We start from the raw sequence: 16414 nt of genomic DNA, 5'->3' as shown, positions 1-16414 counted from the left end.
TAGACATGCGTAGGGTTCTATTCTTGGACTAACAAATATAGACTATTTTTGCTCAACCAATATAAAATGTATGGATCTAGATAGATTGTACCATCCTCTTTGCCACCTCTTCTTTTCCCAGCATCTGATAGTTATATCACTTTCAGGTTTTTCATTGATTCCCTTTCTAACCTGGCGTAATATACTTAAAATTCAATTCAGTTTTCCATCACTTTATTCCCTGATATGTAAAATGAAGATATTAGCTTCCCTATATTTTTTCAACCTTCCTTCCCATTCCATGCCCTGCATTCTTTCAGCTCTATCTTTGATTTTATGATTACTGAAATTTAACTACAGTGTTATTAGTAACTATATGCTTCAGTCGTAACAAAACCTGTATTTTGTCTATATGTTTAATTTAAAAGTAAAAAAATAAATAAACTGTCCTCAGGTTATCATTACCGTATAAGTATGTTTTTTAATACAAAGTTAAGTTTTGTGTCTTATTCATTTGCCTCTCTGTAAGTCTAATGTAGGATCTCTTGGTTTATACTGAGCACCAACGTTTTATTAATTCTCTTACAGCCATTCACTATTTTACATATTGACAGATTTTCTTTCACTTCATAGCTTGATTGTGCCTTTATTGTTTTTTTTTAATTCCCTGCATTTTCCAATGCCATTTTTTATGTTTTACCTTGCATATTCCTTTTCCCACACTTTCATCCATATATATTTTTTTAAATTTTTTTTTTCCTATCAAATCTCTCTTTCCTGGAAAATTCCTTCTCTCAGTCCCATCCTCTGTGGCTGGATTTCTGTTTGTTTGTTATTCTTCTGGATTAGGTAATGGTTTTCCCAGATTTCCTACCTTCTCTTTCTTTTCCGTTTTCCTGAGGTATACCCTAAGGGAATTCTTAAAAGAAGTCTGTAGGAGGTAAACATTCTGAAACATGCCCATCTGAATAGTTTTTATTGTGTATGCACACAATAAAACTTACTGCAATCTTTGTTCTAAGTCATTTTCTTTAGAACATCCAAGGAAGTACTCCCATTGTCTCTTGCAGCTATTGTTGCTGATGTCTTGTTCGTCAGTTTGATTCTTATTCTTTTGTGTTTTTCCATCTCTAGAAGCATTCAGACAGTTATATGTAAGTCATTTTTCATCAGTTCGTGTCACTGAACACTTTTAAGCAGACTCAATTTTTCTCCCATTCTAGAAAATTACTGACCATTCTTTCTTTCCTTATTTTCTATGTTTAACACTTTTCCTTCCCTCTTGAACTTGTATTATACAAATCCTAAACCTCTCCAATTATTTTTACCTGTATTTTCCCTCCTTATTTTTTCTTCTTATCATTTTGTTCCATAATCTTGGAGGTTTCTTAATTTTCACTGTATTTAGTCTTTTTATTGTTGCTATTGTATTTCAACAATATTTCAACATAATGTTTTAACATCTAAGAACTCAGTATTGATCCTTGATTATTCCATTTCTGTAGTGTTTTCCCTTGTTTAATAGCTGAAATTTCTTCACGAATTTCTCTGGCTATATTACTTATAGGGTTTTTTTTTTTTTTTTATCTTGTGCTGTTTTAGTTATGTTCTACTATGTCCTAGTATTATAATTAGCTTGGTATCCTCCTGGTTCTTTTTTGTTTGTTTTCCTTATTCATTTTTTCCCATGTTGCTGGTTCCCTGCAAGTGTTTGGTGGTTCTTCAGTGACTTAGACACATGCTATTGCTTAGGACACATAATGCCTATACCTTAGTTGGGTTTCATCTGCTACTAGGTAACATTGTTTTATCAGTGGTAAATTTGACTATAGGCTTTTTCAGAGCAAGACCAGGATCTGGCCTCTGACAGAGGCCCCTATTTTAGTATGTGGCACAGTCATCCAGAGGAAAATTAGTTTTCTCTGAAAATTGCATTGATGTTCTCTAGACAAAAATAATATGAAATACGTTTTGGTAATAAATAATAACTGACAGCTCTTTGGCACACATGGACTAGAAAGGACCAATCAAGTCTTTATCTTGTTTTAGCTTTTTGCCTTTGTTTTATTTTTAACAGCTTTACTGAGATATACTTGACATGTCATATAGAGCACATATTTAAAATCAATATGTGTGACTTGGTAAGTTTTTACACATGCATACACCACAATCAAGATAATGGACATATTCCTCACTTCTAAAACTTTTGTGCAGAAGTTACCTTATGACCTTCTCTGTAACCGCACCTTTTCCTCCCTGCAGAAGCAACCACTGATTGTTTTCCATCATTATGTAATTAACGTTAATTCTCTAGAAATTTACATATATTGGAATTACACGATAGGTTCTCTCTCTCTCATTTGGCTTCATCACTGAGCATTATTTTGAAAGGTCTTTACGTATTCTACATAAAATATAAAAAGTCCATTATCAGATATGTGATTTGCCAACTATTCTCTGAATCGGTTAAGAATGTCTTTGATGGAAATATTCTCTGAATCAGCTTAAGAATGTCTTTGATGAAATCCAGTTATATATGTTTTTTTCATTTATGGTTATGCCTTTGCAAGCCATTGTTTTTAAACAGCCTCCTCACCTTTTGAACTTCAGTATTTACACTTGTCCTTGGCAATACCTGCTGCTATGGGGGCCATGATCACAAACCGATAGTTCACTTTCTGTCTTCTCTGCAGTTTCCTCTAAATATACCCAGGGCTGTGACTTGTCCATAATTGAGCTACTTCCATACTTCTCAATTATCTGAAATTTGTTAAAATATTCTGTTTACTAGTTTAAGCTCCCATTTTTTGTCATCCCTACCCCTTATATTTGCTTTTAGGAAGATAATTTGTTTTGTTCTGCTACAATTTATATTCCCTTTGTATTCTTTTCCATTTGTAGTCCATTTATACTTTTAAATGAATATTTCAGAGGTATAAAAGGAATCATTTAAGATTATTTTGAATTTTTACATAAAATTGAAAATACTTGTATTCAAATTTAGTGTAAATTTCTTCCCCAGATCTTGACTAACATTTCTTCTGTGAACCATTCACACTAAGAGCAATTTGAGAATGTTTATATTTTCATATTATCAATGTCCAGCAAAATTACTAGTCCTCATTAAAATTGGGTGAATTGATATCATTTGTTGAAAAGAGATATCTGTGATAAACATTATTTGCAATTCCTCTAAAACTGAGAAACAGTGTGGGGCACCTGGGTGGCTCTGTAGGTTAAGCATCTGCCTTAGGCCCAGGTCATGATCCCAGAGTCCTGGGATTGAGCCCCACATTGGGCTCTCTGCTCAGCAAGGAGTCTGCTTCTCCCTCTGACTCTCCCCCTTCTCATACTCTCTCTCTCCCTCTCTCTCTCTCTCAAGTAAATACATAAAATCTTTTTAAAAAGCCCTGAGAAACGATGAGGATTTAATAATTAAATGAATGACACTATGCACAGCATACCACCATCACTTGACCTTCTGTAATTAATATTTTTATTGCTCCTTAATTCTTTGTGACTAATATTAAATATGACATTTTGCTATGTTTTGTAACAATAGTTTCACATGAATTCAACACACGGTCAGTGAAACCTTCCTATGCCAGGGAGAGACTAGGCTATGCCCAATAGTATAGTAAGGGACAAATAATTCTCTGTTCTTCTGAAGTTTATATTCTATTGAACATGGAAAAGAAAAAGGAATTTTTAAATGGATAATAGATGTCACTTAAAATAGTTTAAGTGTTAGGAAAACATAAAACATATAGAAAGTGAGGGGGTCTGAAGTTGTCAGACTTTACAAAGAGGCTAGGGCAGAGGTCCCAGTATGGGGTTGAGTTTGGTGTTTGGGAAGTTAAAATAAGGCCAGGATGATTATAGTATAAGAGGCAAGTGTAAAGGAGCTGGTATCAGTTGATGCTGCAAATCAGCAAGGGCGAGATTATGTAAAAGCTTGTCAGCTACTTAGCAATTTAGATTATAAATAGAAAGTAACCATAGGGGATCAAGCAGCAAGTACAGTGACACAGATCACATTTTGAAAAAGAAAAAAAATTATCTGCTTTCCTGAATTGAGTCTATAGGCTCAGGTAAAACCTGAGAAACCAATGGAGGAGGCCATTGAAGTAGTCCAGAAGAAAAAGAGCTGGAAATAAGGTGGTAGAGGTAAAGATGGGGAGAAATGGTTGGTTCAAGATAGGTTTACAGTTAGAATTGAGGGATGCCTGGGTGGCTCTGCAGTTGGTTAAATGCTAGACTCTTGGTTTCTGCTTAGGTTGTGATCTCAGGATTGTGAGATCAAGCCCCAGTTGGGGCTCCATCCTCAGTGCAGTATCTGCTTAAGACTTTCCCTCTCTCCCTGCCCTCCCCTTCCCAATAAACAAATCTCTTCTTTTAAAAAAAGAAAGTTAGAATTAAGCTCTGATGATGGCTTGGATGTGGGTGATAACATAAAAACAGCAATAAAAGATGATTCTTAGTTTTTTGGTTCCAATAATTTGATGCGGATGATTTTCTCATGTGAGGGAGAATAGGATTGGGGGCAAGTTTGGGGACTTTCCTGGTATATAGTCAAGAGCACTGTTTTTCACATGTGGGTGATGAAGTATGCAACTCAGTAGAGAGCTGCAGCATTTTCAGTTCCTTGTTTCTGGCTTTTAGATGACAAGAAATAAATTGTCACTAATTGCTAAGTTTCGTGTCTACATACACACAGATTTAGACTCACACAGAGACAGATACTGGCACACAAACACAAAAACACACATGTATCCTCCTGCATCTTTCACTCATAGTACATGCCAGAACATGTTGACTCTATTAGAAAAAGAAAACTAGGGAGCTGCATTTGTAATTTCAATAAGATTTAATTTGGTTGGTTATTGCCTAATTTTAATTTAGAAAGGCACATAAAGAATTTTCTTTTCCATATTTCCATATGGTCTTCAGATGCATGGGTGGTATTTTCTAAGTGCTTGGCCCATTTCATCCTCCTGAGAACCACACTGTAATTTTCCTTGTCTGTAAACTGATGTAAGCATAAAATATGTTTTCATCCTTTTAAAATAATTATGTCTATTTCTTCATTTCTCTCCTGGATCCCAGCCTTTTTCTCATGAATTTACCTAATTCCAAAACAATGGAGCAACTCAACTCTCTTCTGTGCTGGCATAATGGAATCCAGCTCCTCCCATCTTTCATGCAATTTTATGTGGTCTTTTAGAACTGCGGGACAACTGTCTTTGTCTAATTTTAATGTTACCTTTTGCACTTTATTGATTTCACTGCTTTTTAATTTTATTTTTTAGGGAAATTAGACAAGGAAGGAACAATATTATTGGGAAAAGATAATAAGGGATTCAGGAAAAGTTCTGAAAAGTGATATCAGCATCATAAATCTTGATAATTTAAGTCAAGAGAGATTTTAAGATACTAACATATTTCTCTCAACTATTTAATATATGAATTACTTTGCACTTTATCTTTTGTGAAGAATTTCATATATGTGTATGTGTGTATATATATGTGGATATAGTCAATCATCATTATTGTCATTATTCATGAATTCTATATTTGCAAATTTGCCTACTCAGTAAAATGCATTTTTCATCTGAAAATCAATACTTGTGGCATTTTTGTGGTCATTTGTGGGCATGAACATTCACAGAACAGTGAAAAATTTGAGTTGCCTGGCACTCACATTGCTAGCTGAGGTCTAACAAGGCAGGCTCCAACTTTTTGTTTCAGCTGTCATATTGTAAACAAATGTCCCTTTTTTATACTGTGACATTTTTCACTTTTTGTGCTTTTTGTTGATGTTACTGTTTAAAACACTACCTAAGCATAGAGGTAAAGTGCTTTTTCCTGTTCCTAAGAGCAAGAAGGCTGTGATGTGTTTTACAGAGAAAATATTTGTGTTAGATAAGCTTTGTTCAGACATGAGTTATGGTGCTGTTGGCTATGAGTTCATTGTTAATGAATCAACAATATATATTAGACAAGGTTTTTTGGTTTTGTTTTGTTTTTTGAGGGAGGGGTAGAGAGTATACCCGAGTCAAGTGAGGAGGAGCAGAAGGATAGGGAGAGACAGAATCTTAAGCAGGCTCCATACCCATTGCAGAGTCCAATTCTGGGTTTGATCTCACAACCCTGAGATCATGACCTGAGTAGAAATCAAGAGTATTATGCTTAACCAACTGAGCCACCCAGGTGCTGCAAACAAGGTATCTTTAAATAAATACGCATAAAATGAGGTTATTTATTGATTAGTCAACCCAAATGTATGACCAGTGGCTCACAGGAACCTAAATCAGTATTTCTCCAACCAGCAATGGTTTTGTGTTCTCTAATTCAGAATTTTCAGTGACTTTATAGAACATAAGTACCACAAATAATGTGAATTGTGTGTTCATACACACAGACAGACACAGTCAAGAAAATTGTATGATTGTAAAGGTGTGATAACCAGAATAAGAATGACGCCTTTCCCCCAAAGATGTCCATGTTCAAATTATTGAAAACAGCAAATATTAATGTTAAAAGGGACTTTGTTGGTTCAATTAAGTTAAGGACCTTGAGAGGGGAAGATAATCCTGGATTAACTGGGTAAAACCAATGTAATCACAAGGATCCTTAAAATGGAAGAGAGAGGGAAATTGAGAAGTGACTACAGAAGGAATGGTCAAAGAGATGCAGTGTTCCTGGCTTTGAAGTTAGAGGGAGGGAGCCAAAAACCAAGGAATGGGGACAGTTTCTTGAAGTTGGAAAGGGCAATGAAACACACTTCCCCCCAAAAGTCTCCAGAAGGAGTGCAGCTTTACCAACGTTTTGTTGTTAGCTCAGTGAGAGCTATGTGGGACTTCTAACTCATAGAATGGCAAGATAATAAATCTGTGTTGTTATAAATCATGTTGTTTGTGGAAATTTGTTATAGCAGCAGTCAAAACTAATGTCTATCTCCCTAACTCCACAGCTCTATTATTTCAACTCCAGATTTATCTTTCATTTCTACCTAGTCCTTATGTGGATAACCTTAGCTTGAACTAACTAACTAAATATAAATAAAAATAAAAATTGTGACCTGTACTCTCCAGCATGTGGATTCTCTGCTATTTGACACAGAAGCAATAAATGCAATCATGAACAAGGAGGCACCAGCAGCTCATATCGCTCTAATTCCCATGAGATTTTCCTGCCAGGAGACTTCTTCCCAGCCCCTCTAGACCAGTAACACAGACTGCCCTATATTTGACACCTAAAGAACTGTGTAGTTCTTAAAATTCTCTATTCTGTTAGTTTTTGTATCATTAGATCTCTTAACTTTCTGAAAATGTTCCTCTAGTTTCTGTACCTGCTTCTTTTTCTGTCCTCTTACTTAATAAAACCCTGGGATTCATCCTTGGTTCTTTGAGCTTCTTATTCATTAGTCCTCTCTTTCAGTGACCTCAGTCCTCTCTTTTATTATAGATATGCTAAAGAAGCTCTAAACTGCATCTCTAGCACAGACCCCTCTCCTAAACTCTGTATTCAATATCCAAGTACTTATTCAACATCTTTACCTGTATGTATCAGAGACACCTCAAAACCAATATGACTTCCGCACACATCTCCTGGCTGCTTATCAGCTGTTACTCTTTTTATTTTAGCACTATCATGTAGGTAGTTGCCAATAAAAGCTGAGAGTCCTTCTTGGTCTTGTCATCTGCGTTACCTAGGCAAATCTCACTGTTAATGCTTCTGAAATAATTCTCAAACATTAATATTTTGCCCCACTTTTATGACCTCTACAGTTAGTATGTTTCTAATTCAGAAAACTGCCAGAGTGTCCTGGTTTTGTTTTGGTCCTGTTCAAATCTATCTTCCACTGAATTGCCAGAACCGTCTGCCTAAAATTCAACTTCTGCATTCACATTACCTTGCTTCAAGCTCTTCAGTGGCACCAAACTACCAATTCAGTAGAAGTAAAGCTTTTCAATAGGACATGCAAAGCTCTCTCTGATTTGGTTCATGCCTACCTCTCAGTCTCTGCTTACTCCTTAACTCATGCTTTATATGCCCCAACCCCACACACTTCTATTTTTCCGTATGTACTACAGACTCACAGACTCTCTTATCTTACTGATTTTGCTTATGATGTCCCTTGGTTTGCAATATCTTTTTTACCAATATTGTTATGGGACATGCCAAACCCATTTGAACTTTTTTTTTTGTTAAATACGTTTCGATGTCCTGTATCTAGAGAAACCTTTTCTTGACCTCTTTCCACTTTCCATCAAGGTCATCTAGGAGCTTTTTACCTGTGCTCTCATCTGCCTGTAAAAATTACTGTCATTATATCTGCCATATCACTGTATCATTTTCTTTTTTTTTTAAAGATTTTATTTATTTATTCGACAGAGATAGAGACAGCCAGCGAGAGAGGGAACACAAGTAAGGGGAGTGGGAGAGGAAGAAGCAGGCTCACAGCGGAGGAGCCTGATGTGGGGCTCGATCCCATAACGCCAGGATCACGCCCTGAGCCGAAGGCAGACGCTTAACCACTGTGCCACCCAGGGGCCCCCACCGTATCATTTTCTGTCCTGTATCTGTCTCAGTGATTAAATCATGAGCTTTGTAAAAGTGAGGACCCTAAATGATTCATCCTAGCACAACAGGATCTCAGTGTATGGGGGAATGAATAGTTAATGAACTTTTGGTGACATATTCCCTGTCTGTTTGATCTAATGCGTTTGGTATGCCCTGTGTGCTTTAGTACAGAGATTTTACATGTTCTTTCTGGCTGCTGCTTGCTCTCTATCATAACAATCAAACTAATCAAAACCAATGGAATGAAATTAAATAAGTAGCACATTCATTTAATGGACACTTACTAAAATGACTTTTTCCTAGTACAAATTCAGAAACCAGCAATTCTTGTATATCAAGAAATAAAAATACATAAGACTAAATATGATAGAAGTTTCTTGTCTGCATCCTCATTTTTCAACTCATGGGGGACTGACTTATCTGTGATGCAACCTTATCATTACGCATTTCTTCAGAAGTGTGACTGTAATGAATACTGGACAAAGTCTCAGGAAAGTAGGTCACTGTAACTATAAACAGATGTTTTAATGTTAAAAAATTGTTAATGCAGTAAAACTAATTAGATTAACAAAATATGTTATAAAATTTCTAAAGAAAATGAGAAAGAACTTATATTGAAATAGAGACAAACACTATTACTCAAACCTAGACACAGCAGTTCATTTCACACCAACAAAAATTACTTTATAACATATAAGCATAGTCTAAGTCATCTTTTAAAAGTTAAATATATGATGATGACCTTTTCGTTTGCTGATTAAAAGTTCTCACGAGGTTTACTCGTTTTGTCCATATGATTTATGTTGTCATTATTAAATCTGGAAAAGTGAGATTATATCCTGTTCCTATAGGAAAATAAGATTTTTCTAATTTTTCTGTTTATGAACTGTCTCAACTTTTTTGCATGCTATTTTTACCCACTTTATTTTTCTGAAACAGTTGTAAGCCTCCCAGTCAATGAAAATATCTGAAAATCATAAATTTGATTGTTGACTTTTAGTCACATACCTTCACAGAACAAATAAAGAGTATTTTGACAAGACTCATCAGCTTGTGTTTTTAAGCAATCATGTCTATGCTGAATTTTCTTAATATTTGTGAATAATATTTCTATTATTACAAATCCATGCATCTGAATAAATTATATTCACATATTTAATATACGGAAGGTTGACTTTCCTGGTAATGGTTTCAAAGGCAGATCAAAACATTTTAATATGTCAATGAGGGTTAAATGACTTAATGTGCAAAATTTTAAAGATGATGTATTTTCTAGAATCAGTCTTACCTCAACAATTTCTTAGTTTATCTTTTGTTACATTTCCTAACAGTGAATGTTAGAAAAAAAATCCAAAACATCTTTAGAAGATCTTCACACTTGTACAGATACTATCATATTTTACTTAAACATATTTCATCAGGCTTTTTCTTACTCCTGATAATATAAACTCATATAATAAGAAAAATGTCACTAAATTAAGATTAACCAGGGGATTCAAATGGCAATTTTTGAAGGAAAAAGTTATTTAGTGTGGGTAAATCTTGTTAAAGTTTATGCAGCATAATTTGAGTTTTAAGTGTGGGTAAATCTTGTTAAAGTTTATGCAGTATAATTTGAGTTTTAAGTATCTTTGAAAAAACAGTGGGGAGGGAATAATAGATGTGCATGATAAAATAAAGACATAAAAGCAGTACAGTGCATGAAAATTAATTAGATAGGCACTGGAAGAAATAGTTCAAACAACTGTGTAATAATCTATAACATTAGGAGGATGTTGGTAGCTGAAACAGAAATAGAGGGAGAAAAATTAATATTATTAAACAGTGTTTGACTTCATGTATATTAGGTTTGATGTACCTAGTTAGTACCTAACAGTATTAAACTAGAGATGCTATGAGATAGATAGAATTAGCTCTGTTTACTGATGCAAAAAATGCCTCCCAGATTGCTCAGGTCACTTTCCTCAAAGTTACAGAAGTATTAACTATAAAAGCTTGGAATTCAAACCAAGTTTGACACCAAAGGCTATGCTTTCAACCACTCTGCAATGGAGTGAATAACATTAACATTAAAAATTAATGAGAAAGAAAATGAGAACAAGGAGCAGAGCTTGGGAATTCCCACCCAAACCTTAAAAAATGAAGAGAAATTAGTGAGACCCATGTGGAAGAGCCCAGGAATATGAGAAAAAAATCAGAAAAGAACAATGTAGCAAAAAAGAAGGGAGAATTGCTACATGAGAGGATGGTCAACTGTATGAAACGTAGCACTGTTTAATTTTTTAAAAATGAAGTCAAGGAAATTAAATTTAGGACTTGATTTTTATTATTAGTTTTGTAGTAGGTAATTACAAATTGCAATAGACTACTATACTGTAGGTAAAACCAGGAGAGAAGCAAGAAGCTAGATGGTGAGAAAATAGGGTAGATAACTATAGACCTCACCCTCATCTGTGCTCCTGAGCAGCCACTTGCTGTATTAATAGAAATTTCATTCTGACTTGACCCCTTCTTTCCTCCCTGCCTCCCTCCCTCCTTTCCTTCCTTCCTCCTTCCTCCCTCCCTTCCTCCCTCCCTTCCTTCCTTCCTTCCTTCCTTCCTTCCTTCCTTCCTTCCTTCCTTCCTTCCTTCCTTCCAATTTATTTGTGTCTTCTACTTACATATATATTTGTGGGATACTTTTTCTTAAAGAATTAAATGCCAACCAAACTGGGATTTTTTTTAAAAATCCCCTTTTCCTTTCAGGTATTTATCACACTTTGAATACTGAAGCCCACTCTTTATTCATTGACTGTGTATAAAATAGAGAGTAGGGATTGGTACTTAGCATATTTGCATTTCAAAAGCCAAACCCTGCCCTAGAAAACAGATTGGGAAGGAGGAATCATCAAAGCAAATGCTCTCTGTCTTACTAAGGAAGAAATAAAAAAAAAAAAAAAATCCAAGATTGAAGAAAAGGAGTGGGGGAGTGAGAGGGAGAGAGAGAGAGAGAGAAAGAAAGAGAAAGAGAGAGAGAGAAAGAGCAAACAAAAGAAAGAGGAAGGGAGAAAGAAGGGAAGGAAGGAAGGAAGGGAGTTTTTTTTTTTTTTTAAAGATATTATTTAGTTATTTGACAGAGAGAGACAACCAACGAGAGAGGGAACACAAGCAGGGAGAGTGGGAGAGGAAGAAGCAGGCTCCTAGCGGAGAAGCCTGATGTGGGTCTCGATCCCAGAACACCAGGATCATGTCCTGAGCCGAAGGCAGACACTTAATGACTGCACCACCCAGGCAGGGAGGAAGGGAGTTTTTTGAGCCCAAATAAAATTTTAATTGGCTGGGGAATACTGATGCTGGGGGGAGGGGAAATCAGTATGCAGCAGAGAACAAGATTCTGTCTCCTAACCTATAGGTATATGGAAACAAAGAGACATCTGTCAGCTGAAGGAGGGCTTGTGCCTAAAAGGTTGAAGATCCAAGATTATTTAGTTGTCAGTGGGGCAAACCAAACTGTTTATGAGAACTGAAATCATCTATATCAAGGGTCCCAATTTGTGTGTGTGTGTGTGTGTATGTGTGTGTGTGTGTGTGAAGGGCCAGATTATAAATACTTTATAATTTGGAGGCCAAAGAGTCTCTTTTGCAGCTACTCAAGTCTACCTTTTTGGTGCAAAAACAACCAAGGCAAGGAGTAAATCAGTGGGTGTGGCTGTGTTCTAATAAAGCTTTATTTACAAAAATAGGAGGAGGCCATTTTTCCCCAGGAAGTTGCCAAAAGACCCATGAAATGTTAAAAGGAAACTATTAAAGGACAGATTACATTCCTATAGTCCATGGAACCCTTACATGAAAGTGTACCCTCACTGTGTCTCTCAATCTCAAACTATTGTATCATATCTATCCCCAATCTTAACTAAGCCTTGATAATCACACATCAAACCTGACATCCAAATTTCATAAACATCCTAATTTTGACCTGGGACAGTACTAAGGCAAGACAGTGCTTTCCTTTACTTCTGAAAGCAATAAACTCAGCTTGGTCTTCTCAACAGAAAGTGTTGATAGTATTAGAGGAGGTAGCTTGTGACACTTGCCTCCTGACAACTTATCCCTTACTTTGCTCATTCTCTTTTCCTTCTGGAATATACACCTGCCCTAACTCTTCATGGTACTGTAGGCCCTTTAAAATGCCATTCAACTGATCTTTCCACCATGACTCTGTCCCTTCTATTCCCTGATGAAAAGTCATTTTGTCATGACTTGGGTTGCCCATATATTTATTTACTTATTTTCTCAGAATAGTGCCATGGGGGGAAAAAGATACATGGAATTTGGAGTAAGGGATATCTGGGTTTGAATATTAGGCTTGCCATCCATGAATGGGATAGTGTTAGACCTGCTTCTTACTATCTTTCATCCACTTTTCCTCTTTTATAAAATGGCATCATTACAATCCACTTTACGTAACTACGTAAAGAGCTAAATGATTTAGTGAAGTTAACTAAATTTTGTTCTTTACATAATGTGTTTCAACTGTTTGGTAGAAAATTTCAGTATAATTTGTTTGTATTTCTATAGTCTCACCTATCAATAGATACCAAACATATTTTGGATTTTTTTCAACAGATTTTATTATATTTAATCCTTCCTAATTTATTAGGTTATTTTATATAGTTTAAGATTCTGTACTTGTCATTATGCTTCAGATACTAGTGTTATTGAATCTTACACTGTAGTCACTGATCAGAAACTCAGTAAATATTTCGAATACATACTGTAAAGAAGAATGGAGAGGTAAAACCTAAACTGATCAGTTTTGTTCTCAATTATTGAGGAGAATGTCTTTAGAGCCAACATATTTAACTTCTCTGAACTAATTAAATTTGCCTATCCCCTGAACCAACTTTGTGTTAAACTCATCTTTTACTCTATATAATAATACCTCAAAATATGAACAAAATTTAATTGTTTAACAATCATATGAATGTATTTTCCTGAGTCACTTAATAGCAGAATTATGTTAAATCATTTTTCTAAATTAGAGGGTAACCAATGACAAAATGCAAGCATGTGAACAGAACAAAGTTTCACCTTTGAAACTGTGCTATGTGTTATACATTTGCAGACCTAAACTGGTGTCTGTCAAAGGAGCAGAAACAAGGTATCTTCTGAACTACAGTAAGAAAGACCTTCAAATCTTGTTTTGGAATGTGGATAAAGTGGATAAGATTGTTTGAAAACCAATTAGAGATAAGAAGTGGATATCCAGGAAAGGACTAATAGCAAGTGTATTTAGATTTGCCTTGTTCTTCTGCTATGGATCTTAGTGTTAAAAATATTGAATAGCAGTTTGGAGTGGGTCATAGCAACTTGCTTTGGTATCTTTGGCTTGTAGTGTATTTGCTTCACCTGAATTAATTGACTTCATCATTTTGCAACACTTGAATTAAATATTAACATAGCACAAGCATCTAAAGAGAGAGAGTTTTTAACTGAAGAAAATAAACCTTTCAGTGTAGTTCCTCTGAAGTTCTAGAAGTTAATAGATGGACCCTCAGGAGAAAAAAAAAAACAGAAAAATAGATTTTAAAGGATAAAGGTGAAACCAGTGTGCACTTTCTTATGGGAACTTAATTTCTCTGAGTACTGTACAGTGACTAACCTAACGTAATTAAAAAAAAAAAAGGAAAAAATAATTTAAGGAAAAAAAAAAGAAGTGTTTGGAAATTTCTTTCAAATTAACTTTTCTGTAAAAAATAGCATTTTAACTAGGGAAAAGGAATGTTTAGTTCTGATGACCATGGAAACAACAACACATGTCTAATTTCAAGTTTAGATAGCAGAGCTAAAGGGTGAGATTCAGGTATAGAAACCAAGCCTTCTATTTTCGTGCTTAAATTGACAGCAGGGAGATGGCATTCCTTAGATAAATAGCCCTTTCCTTTACGATGCAATAAAGAGACTTGTTTCGTTTTGTTTTAACAAGTTAGATTTTTGTATTTAAACAAGCATTTCAGAATTACTACTTTCTGTTCAGTTGTTTCCCACGTTTGCTTCCTCTTGAGGCTAAGAATGTTACAGAATACCACGCTCCAGGATCATTTTGCTTCTCCCAGTTCACTTTTCATGTTTATGTCCTTCATAAGGAATTTGGTTCCTTTCCTCCCATTATTAAGAAAACCACTGACTCTGAAGTTAAATCTAAAAGATAAAATTATCAAATGATGTTTTACGAGTTTATATCCTTCATACTACAGCCCCCTTTCTTTCCTGCAGGGATGGAGAGGGGTAGAGGATAATATAATAGAAAAATTACAGGCTTAAGAATCCTGGTATTTAAAAACTATAATGGGCAGAGACCAAGACAGTCTTAATGTTCCTGCCTTATGGAGATGGGCAGGATGCTTTGTGAAGGAGGGTAGGATGAAGGAGAGGTGGAGGGGAGGGAGAAGGAGAGCTATTTTTTCAAATGAAATCACTGAAAACACATTATGAATTACATAAATTTTAAACTTGCTTTCTCTCCCCATGATGAATGTCTTATATCTGTAAAGCATGTGTCCAATAAACCATCTTGATTTCGATACACATTTTTAAGTGGATAAAGAGATAGGCACAAATTACTGAACCAGGAAACCTGATTGGAGAGACAAGGTTGCCAGAGAAATGAAGAAAGGAGATTATACTTCCAGCTTGGAAATTATTTAGCTCTATAAAATGTCTAAGTAAAATCTTTGTTGTTAGTAAAATCTCAGCATTCACTTAAGTGCTTTTGCAACTAGACTTATATCATTTAGTTGTGCCTTAAACGCCATAGGTAAAAATAACATCATTATCATCATAAAGATTTTCTTTTCAATCCAGCATAAAAAAAAAAAAAAAACTGTTTTAAAAAATGCAGATTAAGTGCCTGGAATATACTAAGTGATCTGTTAGTGTTTCTTAAATACATACATAAAATGAATGAACATTTTTAAAAATGCAGATTAAAACTTTAAAAATGTTTAAAGTTAAACTAATTTTTAAAATGTACATTTGTACAGTAATATTTGAAGACATGAGATTCAAAACTCATTCTTCTCTCCTGGTGAGTCAGAAGATTATAAAGCAGGAAGTTGGGTTAATCCAACACTCAAACACAAAATGAGACTCCAGAACAAGACTGGGCAAGGGAGAAAGTGTCTTGCTCAACAGCAAACCAAAACTAGCAGAAGCTTGATCTTTAAGAAAACAATTGAAGAAAAGCTTCCCTAAGGGTAGGATATAAAACTATGCAGATCAGAAATAAATATCAAAAGTTTTGAAAACTGGAAAGTTCTTTATTAGTGACTCCAATGGTTTGGATTGTTTATTGTTTATTTTGAAAAAAAATGTAAAATTGGAGTGAGACTTGATGGACTTTTCTCTTTGCTGTATAATAATATCTAAAGATTAACTTTTGAGACTTTATTTATTTATTTATTTTTTAAAGAACAACTTCTTTTTTTTTTTTTAAGATTTTATTTATTTATTCGACAGAGATAGAGACAGCCAGCGAGAGAGGGAACACAAGCAGGGGGAGTGGGAGAGGAAGAAGCAGGCTCATAGCAGAGGAGCCTGATGTGGGGCTCGATCCCAAAACGTCGGGATCACACCTTGAGCTGAAGGCAGATGCTTAACCGCTGTGCCACCCAGGCGCCCCAACTTTTGAGACTTTAATTTTGATGCCTGAGTACAACACACATTTATAGATCTGTACATGTCCATTGAAATTCAAGGACTAACCAAGGTTTCCTGTCTCATGTCACGGAACTCTGGGCTCATGATCTAAGTTTCTGCAAGTATTTATATATAGAATTATGTTTTTTCTTTATTGTAAGATTATACAAGA

The sequence above is a fragment of the Ursus americanus genome, chromosome 10 (genome assembly GCF_024610735.1).
Source record: "Ursus americanus isolate L20-20 chromosome 10, mUrsAme1.1.p, whole genome shotgun sequence".
NCBI lineage: Eukaryota > Metazoa > Chordata > Mammalia > Carnivora > Ursidae > Ursus > Ursus americanus.
Note: the sequence above shows the minus strand (reverse complement) of the source record.